This window comes from Pantherophis guttatus, chromosome 2 (assembly GCF_059756535.1).
Source record: "Pantherophis guttatus breed Tessera chromosome 2, ASM5975653v1, whole genome shotgun sequence".
NCBI lineage: Eukaryota > Metazoa > Chordata > Lepidosauria > Squamata > Colubridae > Pantherophis > Pantherophis guttatus.
In genome coordinates this window covers 24,080,678-24,095,163 of record NC_142064.1, presented here as the reverse complement: position 1 = coordinate 24,095,163, position 14,486 = coordinate 24,080,678, and the positions used below count along the sequence as shown (strand labels likewise).

Sequence of the window (14,486 nt, the reverse complement as noted above, 5' to 3'; positions counted from 1 at the left end):
GTTATAAGGAAGAGATATCCTTGAAATGCTCTTGAAATTAGTCAAAGGATGGCTAACACACTGTACATTTTTATGCCAAATCAAAAATTCTTGAGAACGGGACTAACTACTGTGCAGTAAAGCCTACTGTGAATAACAATTGTAGTGCACATTTTTCAACCAGTTGTACATCCTTGTGCATGAAATATCCAGGCTTGGGTAGATCATGAAAACAGCACATTTTTCTGGCTTTTTGATTATGTAACAACAACTCTCTTTACTTTCAAAACAGTGAATTTGAATACCTGACTTATGTTCTATTTTATACTAATAGGCCACGTTCTGCAAGAATCCTTATATCTTTTGCTCCACTTTCAAACAGAAGGACAGACACATGTTACCCAGCCAAATCTGCTAGTACTTTGATTCAGTAGGCAGAGATTGCTAAATTAACAACATCTTCTAGCCGACACATCAATTCATGTGTCATGTTCTTGGTGCAGCGTTCAGTCTAGCAGCATGTACAATCAATGTTGTGATGGTCATTTTTATGGTAAACAGCAAAGCAATTTAAATATTGCGTTGAGTACAGCCACAGTTCTGAGATGGATAGAAGTTAAAGCTGTACTGTACGATACAGGAAGAGTCCACATTTTGTTCTTACAGTGCAGAATCTTGGCCTTTTCTCTTTTTTTTTCTCCTAGAAAAAGAGCTTAGACATGTGGCAGAGGATATACATGCTCATACTAAGGCACGTAGAACCTGCAAATGTTACAATATGGACTGAAGCTGTTCACAATCCATTTCTCTTACTACTCAGTACTAGCAGATTTGACTGAGTAACATGGTGTCTGTTCTTCTGTTTGAAAGTGGAGCAAAAGATGATATTTCATGCCTTCTGAATTTATACTATTACTAGCCCAACCTGAGATGCTATTTACCTCTTTGCTTTTTTTTCTTTCATGTTTTGCTTTTGCAAGCTGTAGGGTTCTTCCAACCTGTTAATACATTTGTCTTCTGAGTTAGGAAGACTTCTTTTAGAACAGGGCAGGGGTGGGTTCTAATTTTTTTTACTATCGATTCTGTGGGCGTGGCTTATTTTGTGGGCATGGCTTGATGGCCATGTGACAATTATTTAGGATTTAGCAGAGGTACTAGTCTACCAGGCTTTTAACTGCTTGCAGAGCTGTACCGATTTACGCATTTATTTTTTGCAGGCACTGATCTACTCATGTATTTTTGCAGGCACTGATCTACTCATGTATTTTTGCAGGCACTGGTCTACTCCTGTATTTTTGCAGGCACTGATCTACTCCTGTATTTTTGCAGGCACTGGTATACTCATTTGTTTTCTTTTAACACTGATCAGCTGTAGGGTGGCCCTTTGAAGCTCTGCGGCAAGAGTTTAAACAGTTTTTTTCCCTCTAGCCATCAGCTGGGACTCAGGAGGCAGCAATAGATTGGGGGTGGGGCCAAATAAAAGGTAAGAATAACACGGTGTGTGTGGGGGGGAGGCACGGGGTGCGGAGGAACCGGTTCGGTGATGTCATATTGTCACCACTACCGGCTCGGGAAAACCGGGCCAAACTGGGAGGAACCTACCACTGGAACAGGGGTGTCAAACTCAAGGCCCGTGGGCCACATCCGCCCCCCGGAATGCTTAAAGCTGGCCTGCAGGACTAACCTGGAAACAGTGAAGGACTGGAAGCCCATTTTCTCTGGCAGAGTGCTTGGGCTGCCACAGGTACCCCTGACATGAATAATGTTGAGCTGGCCACGCTCACCCTGGCCCCCTGAGGTCAAACACAACCCTGAAGTGGCCCTCAATGAAATCGAGTTTGATACTCCTGTTTTAGAATAACAGAAAGCTGTGATCTAGTGATGCAACTAGAAGAGACTTTAATTTTTAGAAATCTTTAGAATGTCTAACCTTTTGGTTCCTTTACTTATTGTTTGTTTCCTTCTTTTGTTTGATAATTTGTAAGCCAATTTTAATGGTATGTTTATGATTAACATTGTCTTCAAATACTGAAAAATGCCTGGGAGAGGACATAGGACTCATTGTTGGGAACCTGGAAATAAAGGATTTATGGCATATAAACATATTTCACATAGCACAAAAGCAGACTGCATTATGCAAATATTCATCCATCTTTCCTAATAAATGTAAAGAGCATATGCAAACTGAGTTGGATAGAACACTGCAGTTAGATAATTATAGCACAGTAATCTCAGTGACTATGGAAGTCAGTCACAGCATAACAAAATTATGATTATTTATCAGCAAATGAAATTCTGCACGCCAAGTGAATGACGCTACTCCAGACAATGAATATACTTTCAGAGAAAATAGTAATTATTATTGTCATACTTACCTCTGAATTCCTTTTACATGGAAGCCTGATGATCTATTTGACTTCTCCAGGTCTTTGCTGACGATTACATTGAATACAGTAGAATAAAACTTCTTGCTCTTTGCCTTTATAGAATCAGCGCAATCAAATGTTTCCAAAGTTCCTGAATTTTGTCTGTTTAAAGCAAAATTTCCTGAATTTTGTCTGTTTAGGGGTGTCAAACTCACGTCATCACTGCGGCATCATGTGATGTATCTGGATTCCCCCACCCCCTTCACTAAACGGGGCAAGGGCATGGCCAGCACATGATATATCTGGCCCATGGGCCGGGAGTTTGACAGCCCTGTCTTACAGATTGGGGGATATTATCCACCCCCTCTCATCTTCTGATTAGAAAGTAAATTTCTAGGAATGTAGAAAGTTAAGATATTAGGATAAGGGGTTCACCCAAGTATTTTGCTTGGTTTTCTTCTGTGTTCAGGAATACAGTCTGTGTGCAGATACTGTATGTACATTCACACAGAAAGAACATTCAAACACAGAGTTGCCATAATATCTACAGCCTAGAGTCTGGGAAAAGCTTCAATGCTTGCTTTTTTCATTTTTTAAAATATGTATATAGGATTTTGGGTATTCAGTGGCATCTCAAATAATTGCTTGTGTGAGTTTTTGTGCATAGAAGTTCCTCAGCGGGCTCATTGTGGCAACTTGAGAGCCTCAGATCTAAACACAGGGGTTTTTTTTTGGTCTTTTAATGACCCCATAATCCCTTGCATTGGGATGCAACTGGGGCAACTGAATGGAGCTGAATGTTTACTGGCCGGATACCATTCCTGTCACCAATGCAGAGTTCGCAGATGATATTTACTCATTGTGCCCAGAGAGACAAATATCTGCCGCTACCTAGGATCGAACTCACAGCCTCCTGATTGTGAGGCAAGAGCTCCACTTCTAGGCCACTCTTTAGATCTAAACACAGTTGTTCTATGAAATTGGTTTACTCCAACAGATACAACGGGTGTGCAATATTCTATCCATTTTAGGACAAAGCATGTGTATTTAGTTGGAAATATTGAAAAATAAATATTCAACTTTCCTTCTTTGAAGCTTCAAAAGCTTTCATTCCAAATGAACATAAAAGGATATAAACAACAACAAAAAAACAAAGCAGTTTGTGTTTTCCTCATTATCTTTCAACTGTAAAATGAGATTTGATGAGAGAGGGTGGGATGGGAAGAATCCCAGTGCAGCGATACGAAATTAAAATCTGTACAAAGTCTTTTTCTTCTTCTCTTGGCAAGGAGCCATTTTGTACATTGTGTTACTGGCATGCTTTAATTACCCCTAATTCACACTACTTTAGAATAACTGCTGAGCAAAACTCTGATGCACTTGTTGTGACAGGAATGTATGATTTTCATCATCATATGTACATGGAAGAGTGGAGAAACTGCTAATGTACCAGAGTGGATAGTTTGAAGGTAAACAACCAAAACCATCAATTTAACTTTTAGGATGTAATTCCTGAACAGATACAGTCTTGCCAGGCACCATGAAGAGATGAACAGATGAAGAAAGGAACTAATTTTTCCTAGTGGTGCAGCAAGACTTCACTGGTAGTATGGTGGTATTTTATCTGTACTTGAACAAGTTTAGTATCATCTATGGAGATTCTCAGTCATCCAGGTCATGGTTGATCCAAAGGAACTTTTTCAAGAGGCAATTGGACTTTCTTTATTTGTTCTTTGAAGGCCTTTCACTTCTCATCTGAGAAGCTTCTTCAGTTCTGGCTGAATGGTGGGGAATGGAAGGATTTATATTCCTTGCAGTCATCTGGTCATTAGCACTCTTTCTGAGAATCATTGAGGTCACTTGGAGGTTTACCTGTGCCCTCAGGGTCACTTGAATAGTGCAAATGGGTGTGGAACCTTTTTGGAACTGTTGAAAGTTCACACCCTCATCAATTCTCAGAAAGAGTGCTAAGAAGAGGGAAAGGAAGGGGAAATATTTAAGGAATATGATAGAGTTTGATTAGAGATTGAAGGGAAAAAGAGTATTCTTACTCCTACGGCAAACCATCTCAAATATTTTAGCCGAATATAGTATTTGAACAAAAGTTCTCCATTCTAGCTCTAAATGCTGAAGCTATTATCAACATTTATTAGTGTCCTTGTATCCCTAGTGGGTCTTGTCTTCATGATTTTGGAGGGATACATTTTGCTGTGAGATACCCTGGGCAATTGTCATTCTTCTTCAGCATTTATCTTGTCTGGTAGGCTTTGGGTTGGAATATAAATCTCAGAGCAGGACATTAATGCATCTTGTCTCTCTAGTAACGGTGGATATTATAAATGCCTGTGCATGAATGTAAAGGCGTCCTATAGGACACCACTGAATAGTTGATCTATTGTAGCTATAAAAAGGTAAAGGTTCCCCTTGCACATATGTGTTAGTTGTTCCCAACTCTAGGGGGTGGTGCTCATCTCCATTACAAAGCCAAAGAGCCAGCGCTGTCCAAAGACGTCTCTGTGGTCATGTGGCCAGTATGACTAAACGCCAAAGGCACACCGAATGCTGTTACCTTCCCACCAAAGGTGGTCTCTATTTTTCTACTTGCATTTTTTACATGCTTTCGAACTGCTAGGTTGGCAGAAGCTGGGACAAATAATGGAAGCTTACCCTGTTACGCAGCACTAGGGATTCAAACCGCTGAACTGCCGACCTTTCAATCAACAAGCTCATCAGGTCTATTAGGCATTTATATTTTTCAAAGATGTCAGGAGAAGGAGAAGGAGAAGGAGAAGGAGAAGGAGGAGGAGGAGGAGGAGGAGGAGGAGGAGGAGGAGGAGGAGGAGGAGGGGAAGGGGAAGGGAAAGGGGAAGGGGAAGGGGAAGGAGAGGAGGAGGAGGAAGAGGAAGAAGAAGAAGTTTATTTTTGCATTAGGTGGTGGGGCATAGATTAGTGCAGCATTTGGTGGAGTCTTTGGCAATTGGGAATGGGCCACTGATCTTTGTTATCACCATTTTAATTGCTTCAAAAATTGTATGTTGTGTGGGCATCAAGGATGACTTTCCAATTTATTGAAGCAAGGTTTTCATTGCCCATTTATCCAAGTAAGAATAGGTAAAATATCAGGAAAGTAAACTCTGGAATGTAAATGATTAGGGTTAGTAATTTCTCAAACCTATTCTCAGCCATGTGGTACCTTTGCTTTGTCATTTATAATAGGAAGAGTGAAGTTATGGAAGATATCTGGCAGCTTTGGCTAACCTGGTGCTCTACAAATGATCATGCTGGACAGTCTGTATTTCTTATTGTTTGTTTCAAGTCCTGATTTATTTCCATAATGAAAAAAAAAACTGCTTAGAATTTAAAGAAAGTAAAAAGCGTCCCTAAATCCTTATAGGATGCTTACTTTCCCTATTGTCCCAGGTTCATATTGGAACAAAACATTACCAATCAGCATTACAAAACATGTGATGCCTATTTTCTTGGGGAAGATTGAGATGAAGCCAGGAAAAATTTGCATAAAATTGAGTACCTCATATAACCCATTTCTGGAATATGAATGCCCACACCCTTGACAGAAAGTTAGAGAAATTGCTGCCTAGCAAAAGGCCTGAAACAAAACAAGATTATGTTTGAAAGCAGTTTAGGCAGATACTTCCCTAACTCACTGAACTCTAAGAGGGAGAAGTTACAACACAATCAAATTCTGTTATTAATAGCCATTCTCAAAAAATGTAGTTTTAGTCTTTCTGAGGAATTGATTTCCTGGTCTGGTCTACCTAGTGGGAATGAAATAAATCTTGACCGCTGTAACTCCTCCTCTTCCTCCTCCTCCTCCTCCTCCTCCTCCTCACAGCTCATTGCTACCTACTTTCACCTAGGTCAGGGGTGTCAAACTAGATTTCTTCGAAGACCGGATCAGCATTGTAGTTCTCCTCCACAGGCTGGCAGGGGGCCGGGGAGATGGGGGAGATGGGATAGACCCCTCCTGCGGCACCCTGCCAGCTGCTGGGGTGCTTGGGGTGCCACCCGGGGCCTCTCTGCTCTGTTTTCGGCCTGAACGGGGGTGGTGGTGAAAATGGGCCATGTGGGGGCCTTGTGGAGCCTCTGTGTGGCCTGTTTTTGGCCAGCAAAATGCTGCTGGAGGCCAGGGAGGCCGAAAAAGGGCTGTACAGGGGCTGCATGTGGTCCCTCATGCAGTGGTGGGATTCAGACAGTTCTCACCACTTCGGGAGAACTGGTTGTTAAGTTTTTGAGCAGTTTGGCAAACTGGTTGTTGGAAGAAATCATTAGGGCAGAGAACCGGTTGTTAAATTACTTGAATCCCACCACTGCCCTCATGGCCCATTTTGGCTGGCAGAGGCATCGCAGACCGGTCCTTTGATATTTTCAGGTCGACCCTGCAGGCTAGATTTAAGCACACCATGAGCCAGATCCGGCCTGCGGGCCTTCAGTTTGACACCCCTGACCTAGGTAATGGTTCCTACATATTTCCATCAAGCACATCTTCTTTAATCTCCATAAAGCTCCCCTCCTTCTACATTTGCAAGGCAGTTTTGCTTCCTGGCCCAGGAATGCCAGAAGAAAGACCAAATCTGGCAATAACTTCTTGAGACACTGTTATAACAAAACAAATGCCAACCTCTTTTCATACTTGTGGAACTGTTGGCATACTTTTGACAAAATACCTCAGAAAAGGGGTTCAGGTTCTTCTCAATTTAGAACATCCACACTGGCTATGGAATGTTTTCCAATTTTAATACAACCTGTCACATAAAAATAAGAAAAAAGTGACATACAAATTCTGCAGACAGTCTAAATTCTGCAGACAGTCTAAAAATATACATCCAAATCTGCCTTGGAAGAACAGTACAGATTGTACTGAAGAAAATAGGAAAAGGAAAAAGAAAGAAGCCAGAGAACCAGAAGGCCTCCTTTGGGGATGAGCTCCAGTAATTATCGTGAAGACCATTTTTAAAAATTAGTTGTGTAACCATGAGCACTGCTCTGCAAAGATTTTTCTTCTTCTACCACCACTGCCAAAATCTATTCAATATAATTATATTTACAGAAAAGCAAGTGATACCTCATACATTTATTGCTTTTTAATTAGAAAATGTTACATTTATTAACATTTGCGGCCGCGCGGGTGGTTATGGGAGTGACGTGGCGCTCCCATGTGACTCCCCTCCTGCGCGAGCTACACTGGCTCCCAGTGGTCTTCTGGGTGCGCTTCAAGGTTTTGGTTACCACCTTTAGAGTGCTCCATGGCTTAGGACCGGGGTATCTACGAGACCACCTTCATGGACCAGTAGCCTCTCACCGACCAGTATGCTCCCATAGAGAGAGGCTTCTTAGGGTGCCGTCGGTCAAACAGTGTCGACTGGCGGCCCCCAGGGGGAGAGCCTTCTCTGTGGAAGGCTCTCCCCCTGGGCTCTGCCATCTGGAACGAGCTCCCCCTGGAGATATGGAGGATCCCAGATCTGCGCGCTTTCCGCCGTGCCCTCAAAACATTCCTATTCCAGCAGGCCGGCCTGGCCTAACCTCTCTTTTAAACTGTTTTTAAATTTTTAAAATATTTAATTTGTCTTGTAAATGTGGGATGTCTTAAATTTTGTTCTCTGGGCTAATTTATTTAATTGTATTTTAATGGTTTTTTAACATTTGTATTATATGTATTTTATCTTTTGGCTGTTCACCGCCCTGAGTCCTTCGGGAGTAGGGTGATATATAAATTCAATAAATAATAATAAAATAATAATAATAACTGAATGAAATGCTATTCAGACTGGTAGAACGATATCGGATTTTCTCTCCTTTTTTGGTCAAAGAGGCTACTTTGTCAACAAAAGGCTCAATATTATTGCAAAAAGAAAAAAAAACAGTTGTGAACAGCAAGTTGCAGGTCACCCAAGTTCTGTTAATGTCTCTAGGCCCAGTAGTATCTTTAGGGTGGGTGTTAAAAAGTTTTAAAATATGAGGAAAGGTGCACCTGAAGGAGCAGAGTGGTGGTGGGGGCTTTTGGCAAAATTTTATTTATTTATTTATTTTATTTTATTTTATTTTGTCAAGCACATATTAGATAACAGACATAGATATAGACATGGTTATTAATACATGGAATGGATACAAAGGGGACAGTAGGAGAGACCTGTAAGGGGCTTATGCACGCCCCTTACAGGCCTCTTAGGAATGGGGTGAGGTCAACAGTAGACAGTCTAAGGTTAAAGTTATGGGGGTTTGGGGAAGAAACCACAGAGTCAGGTAATGCATTCCAGGCATTGACCACTCTGTTGCTGAAGTCGTATTTCCTGCAATCAAGCGGTTTACCTTAAGTTTGTATCTATTGTATGCTCGTGTATTGTTGTGGTTGAAGCTGAAGTAGTCATTGATAGGTAGGACATTGGCAGATAATTTTATGTACTATGCTTAGGTCAGACCAAAGTCAGCATAGTTCTAAGTTGTCTAAACCCAAAATTTCAAGCCTGGTGGCATAAGGCATTCTGTTGCGAGCAGAGGAGTGGAGGACTCTTCTCGTGAAATATCTCTGGACTCTCTCAATTATATTAATATCCGATATGTAGTGTGGGTTCCAGACAGATGAGCTGTATTTGAGAATTGGTCTAGCAAATGACATGGAGCTTTTTTCCCAAACATGGTGCTTTCCCAAAGAGAAGTCTGGATTAAGAGATTGTACAATCTCAAGCAGAATGGGGGCAGGGGGTAAAGGTTCAGAGTAGCCATATCCTAGCTTCTTTCAACGTATATCTAGTAGGAAGGACAAGAATGGATAAGATTCTGTCCATTAGGTGTAAGCAAGTGAAGGATTCAATCTGATTGGATTTTGCAGTGTCATATCTTGGTTTGGTCTTGAGAGTATATGAATTATGGATTATCTAAAGTAATATCTTTGTACAGCTTTGTGCACAACTTGTCTATTCCCAAATCTTGGGTGTAATCTCAAAGGTGCTTTTTCAAAAGGCAACTGGACGATGTTTTTTCCTTGAGGAAGGTGTTTCGCTTCTCATCCAAGAAGCTTTGTCAGGGTTCCCAAAACCCTGACTGTCATATTGGGTTTGCTTGACAAGCTTCTTCAGTTCTGACTGGATGGTGGGGGTGGATGGAACTGTCATTGGGATATATATACCCAAATGTATATGTCTATGCATACATAGTCACATTTTTGTATTAAGGACTAATATATTTAGCCATGTTTCATATAATCTTCCATCAGCAATCAAAGTATGAAGCAGAAGTTAGCTACAGTGCTGGAAGTGCTCAAATCTTGATGCAATAGAAGATACAATGCATACATTTCAGTCTTTCTCCTTGAATTAACTTGTAGAATGGGTACTACAGGGAAAGCATAACAATTCCTATAAAAGGGGCAATGGAGATGGTCACGGTTGAACAAATACATATGAGTCAGGAACATTTTGATATCTATATGATAACAGTACCAGAAGGCAAAGCACTGAACTGAGCTGATATAAAAGTTTGTGAGGCTTCAGTATTATAATGTTAATTAATGGTCATGGAAAAGTTGTTCTGAAGGCCAGATGCCTAATGTTTTAGAAATTCATTCCTAAATCCATTCCTTAATAACATTTACAGCTGGGCTCTTGATGCTGTCTGAGCTTGGTTGTTTCTTGTAAACATTTCATTACCAGACTAGGTAACATTTTATTGAAGCGTCTGCAAGAAAATAATCAGGCACCAAGAACCTAATGGCTCAAATTTAAACTACATATAATTTCTTGTACTGGAACACCTATAAAAATTTTCAAAGTCTAATGAAACAAGTTCCACAGAAAGGTTACAAATCTCTTTGGAGGTCTGGATTTGGAAATTCTTTTCTAAACTTAATTATACTTTATACCAGGGGTGAAATCCAGCAGGTTCTAACAGGTTCTGGAGAACCGGCAGTGGAAATTTTGAGTAGTTTGGAGAACCAACAAATATCACCTCTGGCTGGCCCCAGAGTGGGGTGGGAATGGAGATTTTGCAATATCCTTCCCCCAGGAGGGGAGGGAATGGATTTTTTTTTTTGCTTTAATTTATATGCCGCCTTTCTCCGGAGACTCAGGGCGGCTTACAATGCGTTAAGCAATAGCCTTCATACTTTTGTATATATTTATACAAAGTCAGCTTATTGCCCCCACAATCTGGGTCCTCATTTTACCTACCTTTGAAAGGATGGAAGGCTGAGTCAACCTTGAGCCTGGTGAGATTTGAACTTGCAGTAATTGCAAGCAGCAGATGTTAATAACAGTGCTTTAGTCCACTGTGCTACCGAGGCTCTTTTGCAGTATCCTTCCCCTGGAGTGGGGTGGGAATGGAGATTTTGCAATATCCTTCCCTGCCACGCCCACCAAGCCACGCCCACAGAACCGGTAGGAAAAAAATGTGGATTTCACTCCTGGTTTATACTTACATACCAACTCTAGGAAAGGACTAGATGAGAAACCTGTGTCTGTACAAAACATCAACCTTGTCTAAACAGGGCTGGCTACTCTGAGTTTCAGCATGTTGTGGGAATCCCGCCATGGTTTTATCCAAAGGAAAATAACAATGTTTTGCTAATCCAGATTTAGCATAATTGAGTCTAGCCAGCATGTTTACTATGACATTCCAGAAAACACTTTGGCCAATTTTAGATGCAAGATATAAATAATAAGATTGCTGGAAAATAAGTTGGAATAGCCACTCTTAACTATTGGAGACATCCAGGATTCCAGTGAGAACAATGGATCAACAAATGTTGCCAAAGTGAAATGAAATTCTGGTTTAATTTTCTTTCCAACACATAGGAGAATAGGTTAAAGGGATTAAAGAGTCAGTACAGTACTTGATTTTTTCCCCCAGCTCACAAAACTTGAAATTATGTTTAAGGAGTTTGGGAACCAGCCTACTTTTGTGCTAAATTTTGGGTTATAAATTTATTGTTACCTAGAAGTTTCAAATTAATGTGTCCTGGAAGGATGACTTCCATCAAAGGTATTTTTTTCAAGAAGATTTTCCATTCTTTACTTGAAAAATGAGTTTTTAAAACCCCCACAGTTCAACACTGGCAGCTCCAAACAGATTAACTGCTTAGCTGTAGATCACTGCTCTTTCTTATATGTGATTTGGGAGAAATAATGAGCTTTTAACCATTGATTTATTTTTGTTTTGATGATGCAGTGCAAAACATTTTATGCTGAGCAAATAGACACATTGAAATAAATGCTTCCATTTGACTGATAGCTGATTCAATTTAAATGCCATTTGCACCGTAAAAAGTCTTGTCTTGAATATATCCTTATGAATCACTTAAAAGAGGACAAAGCAACTGAAAGGAATAAAAATAAGTTGCAGTAAATGGGTTTGGTCCCCATTTACAACAGCCCTCCCTGTTTCATTACTGGATTTATTGCAAAGATATATTTGGTCCTACATGAAGGTGAAATCTTCTGGATCAATGTGATCAAGTAGTTCTACATGACAGGATTCCATATTTATCACTTTTCTTCAAGAGAGCCTGGAATACTTGGATTTGTAGAATAAGATCATTACTGTTCATAGAAACACGATTACAGACCATGGTTGTGTCTTCCTTTTTATCCTTTTACCCTTAGTTTATGCTTGGAAGAATCAACAAAGCATTAATTTAGAGCAGTGTTTTTTAAGCTGGGGAATTCTGGAAATTGAAGTCCATACATCTTAAAGTTGTCAAATTTGAAAGACACTGATTTAGAGAAATCCTACCTAAATCCAAGTTGTTTAGGAATTAGGAATTGCCAGTATTGAATCTGCTCGTCCAGTCATCTAACAAAAGCCTGCTGGGTAGCCCATTTTATGTGGTTCATGGGAAGTAGATGAGGCAACTAGACTTCTCAATGGTGGCTTCCATTCCATGGTTGTCCTTCACAAGGTTAAAGCACAATTATTCCAGTATACTTTCAGCCTCTGCTTGATTTGGTCACCTATGATTAAAAGGTAAAGGTAAAGGTAAAGGTTCCCCTCATACCATATGTGCTAGTCATTCCCGACTCTAGGGGATGGTGCTCATCTCTGTTTCAAAGCTGAAGAGCTAGCGCTGTCTGATGACAATTCTGTGGTCATGTGGCTGGCATGACTAAATGCCAAAGGTGCACGGAATGCTTCCCACCAAAGGTGGTCCCTATTTTTCTACTTGTATTTTTTATGTGCTTTCGAACTGCTAGGTTGTCAGAAGCTGGGACAAGTAATGGGAGCTCACCCCATTATGCGGCACTAGGGATTTGAACTGCTGAACTGTCGACCTTTTGATCGACAAGCTTAGTGCCTTAGCCACCGCATCATCTACGATTATAGGGTTTTAATTCTTTTCTATTGTCTTTCCAATTTACAGTTTGCTTTGCTGTTCTACCCCAAAGACCCTTATAATTGATATTGCCTCTAAATATTTCCAATACCCAATATTTGGAACGCTTGCTCTTTGTGGGGTAAAATAGAAATAATAATATAAAATGAAGTGGAATTACAATTGGAAAGAGATAACCCGTTCTCTGTTCTATTTTCTTTTGTTGTTACTTGTTGAAAGTAATTGCGTAACATAAATTATTTCAAGTGGCTTTCAGACTACCGTGGATCAGACAATATGCTTTTGATGTGGAAATCAATGTTTGTATGCATGAGTGTTCAAAATCCCAGATAGGGCCTTGCTCAGTTCTAAGAGAATGGCATTCAATCTTTTCTTCAGTCCAAGAGTTGTATTTGCTGCTAAATCTCCTCACCAGAGGAAAGGTTTTTAGACCTTTCTACCAAGGAACAGGGGTGAAATCCAGCAGGTTCTGACAGGTTCTGGAAAACCGGTAGCGGAAATTTTGAATAATTTGGAGAACTGGCAAATACCACCTCTGGCTGGCCCCAGAGTCGGGTGGGAATGGGGATTTTGCAGTATCCTTCCCCTGTCACACCCACCAAGCCACACCATGCCCACCAAGCCACGCCCACAGAACCAGTAGTAAAAAAATTTGGATTTCACCACTGCCAAGGAAGGTTGCTTTCATGGAGAAAGAAGGTTCTAAGGACCACCTTTGATGGGAAAGTAACAGTGCTCCATGTGCCTTCGGCATTTAGTCATGCCGGCCACACGACCACAGAGACGTCTTCAGACAGTGCTGGCTCTTTGATTTTGAAACGGAGATGAGCACCGCCCCCTAGAGCTGGAAACGACTAGCACACATGTACGGGGGAACCTTTACCTTTAACTTATGCTCTCCCTGTTAAATAACAGGGAGTCCCCCAAAACTGCTCATGCTTGTATTTCCTCCGGTTTGTGGTGTACTAGCAAACAAATGCTCTTTTGTATTACCAAAGAGAAGGAAAAGAAGAAAAAGGAACAGGAGGAGATCATGATGATGTCCCCAGGAAAGAAAGCATTCTTACCCTATTCAGAGAGTAGGTATATAATTCTACATCTCCCTCATTCTTTGGCATACTCTCCTTCCAAAACAGGAGAGGACCTAATTTAGCCAAGATATTGAGATATTTTCTTTTTTCCATATTCAGATAACATGCTAGTATATCTACTGCTAATGCACTGTGGGCGTATGTTTACATATATGATAGTTGTAAGGTTGCCTTCACCAAGCTGCTAACATTTAAATGTGTTGAGCTCTAATTCTAAACATTTCCAGCTCCGCATACTTGGTGGTTAATGCCCCTCTCCAACTTTATAGTCATTGTGTACTCTTAAGATGTTGTGCATGGTCCAGATTTGATAGATTTATCAGGCACTTACTTCATCCTGAATAACAGAGTAAAAGAATGGACAATAAATTGCAGATAGTACCAATGTTATACACTATTCATAGATCTCGTTCTGTGAGACTCAGGTAGCAGCAGTATATTCCTTCTGTTCACCTGCAGCACTAATCTAGGATCTCAGCAAAGCCATCTGTTGCTCAGATGTTGTAGCGAGCAACTACTTGTTGCCTCAGACATTTATAATTAATTCCTTTTAAACAAGTACTGGGGTTATGCACTTTTGTGTATCCTTTGTTTCCCTCATTCACACTGAGGGATATCAGTCCCATATACTTCCTGTATAACTAATGGATCAAACAAAAGCTAGTCAATCTCAGCTAGGGTTTATGGATGAAAGCCAAACAATTGTCA

The 14,486-nt window shown here is 40.6% G+C and overlaps 1 protein-coding gene across 1 annotated transcript in view; it reads left to right on the top strand.

Annotated features, from left to right (window-relative positions):
* PLCXD3 (phosphatidylinositol specific phospholipase C X domain containing 3) overlaps positions 1–14,486 on the top strand; it is a 105,930-nt gene that overhangs the window by 41,941 nt on the left and 49,503 nt on the right. The gene's annotated exons all lie outside the window — the stretch shown is intronic.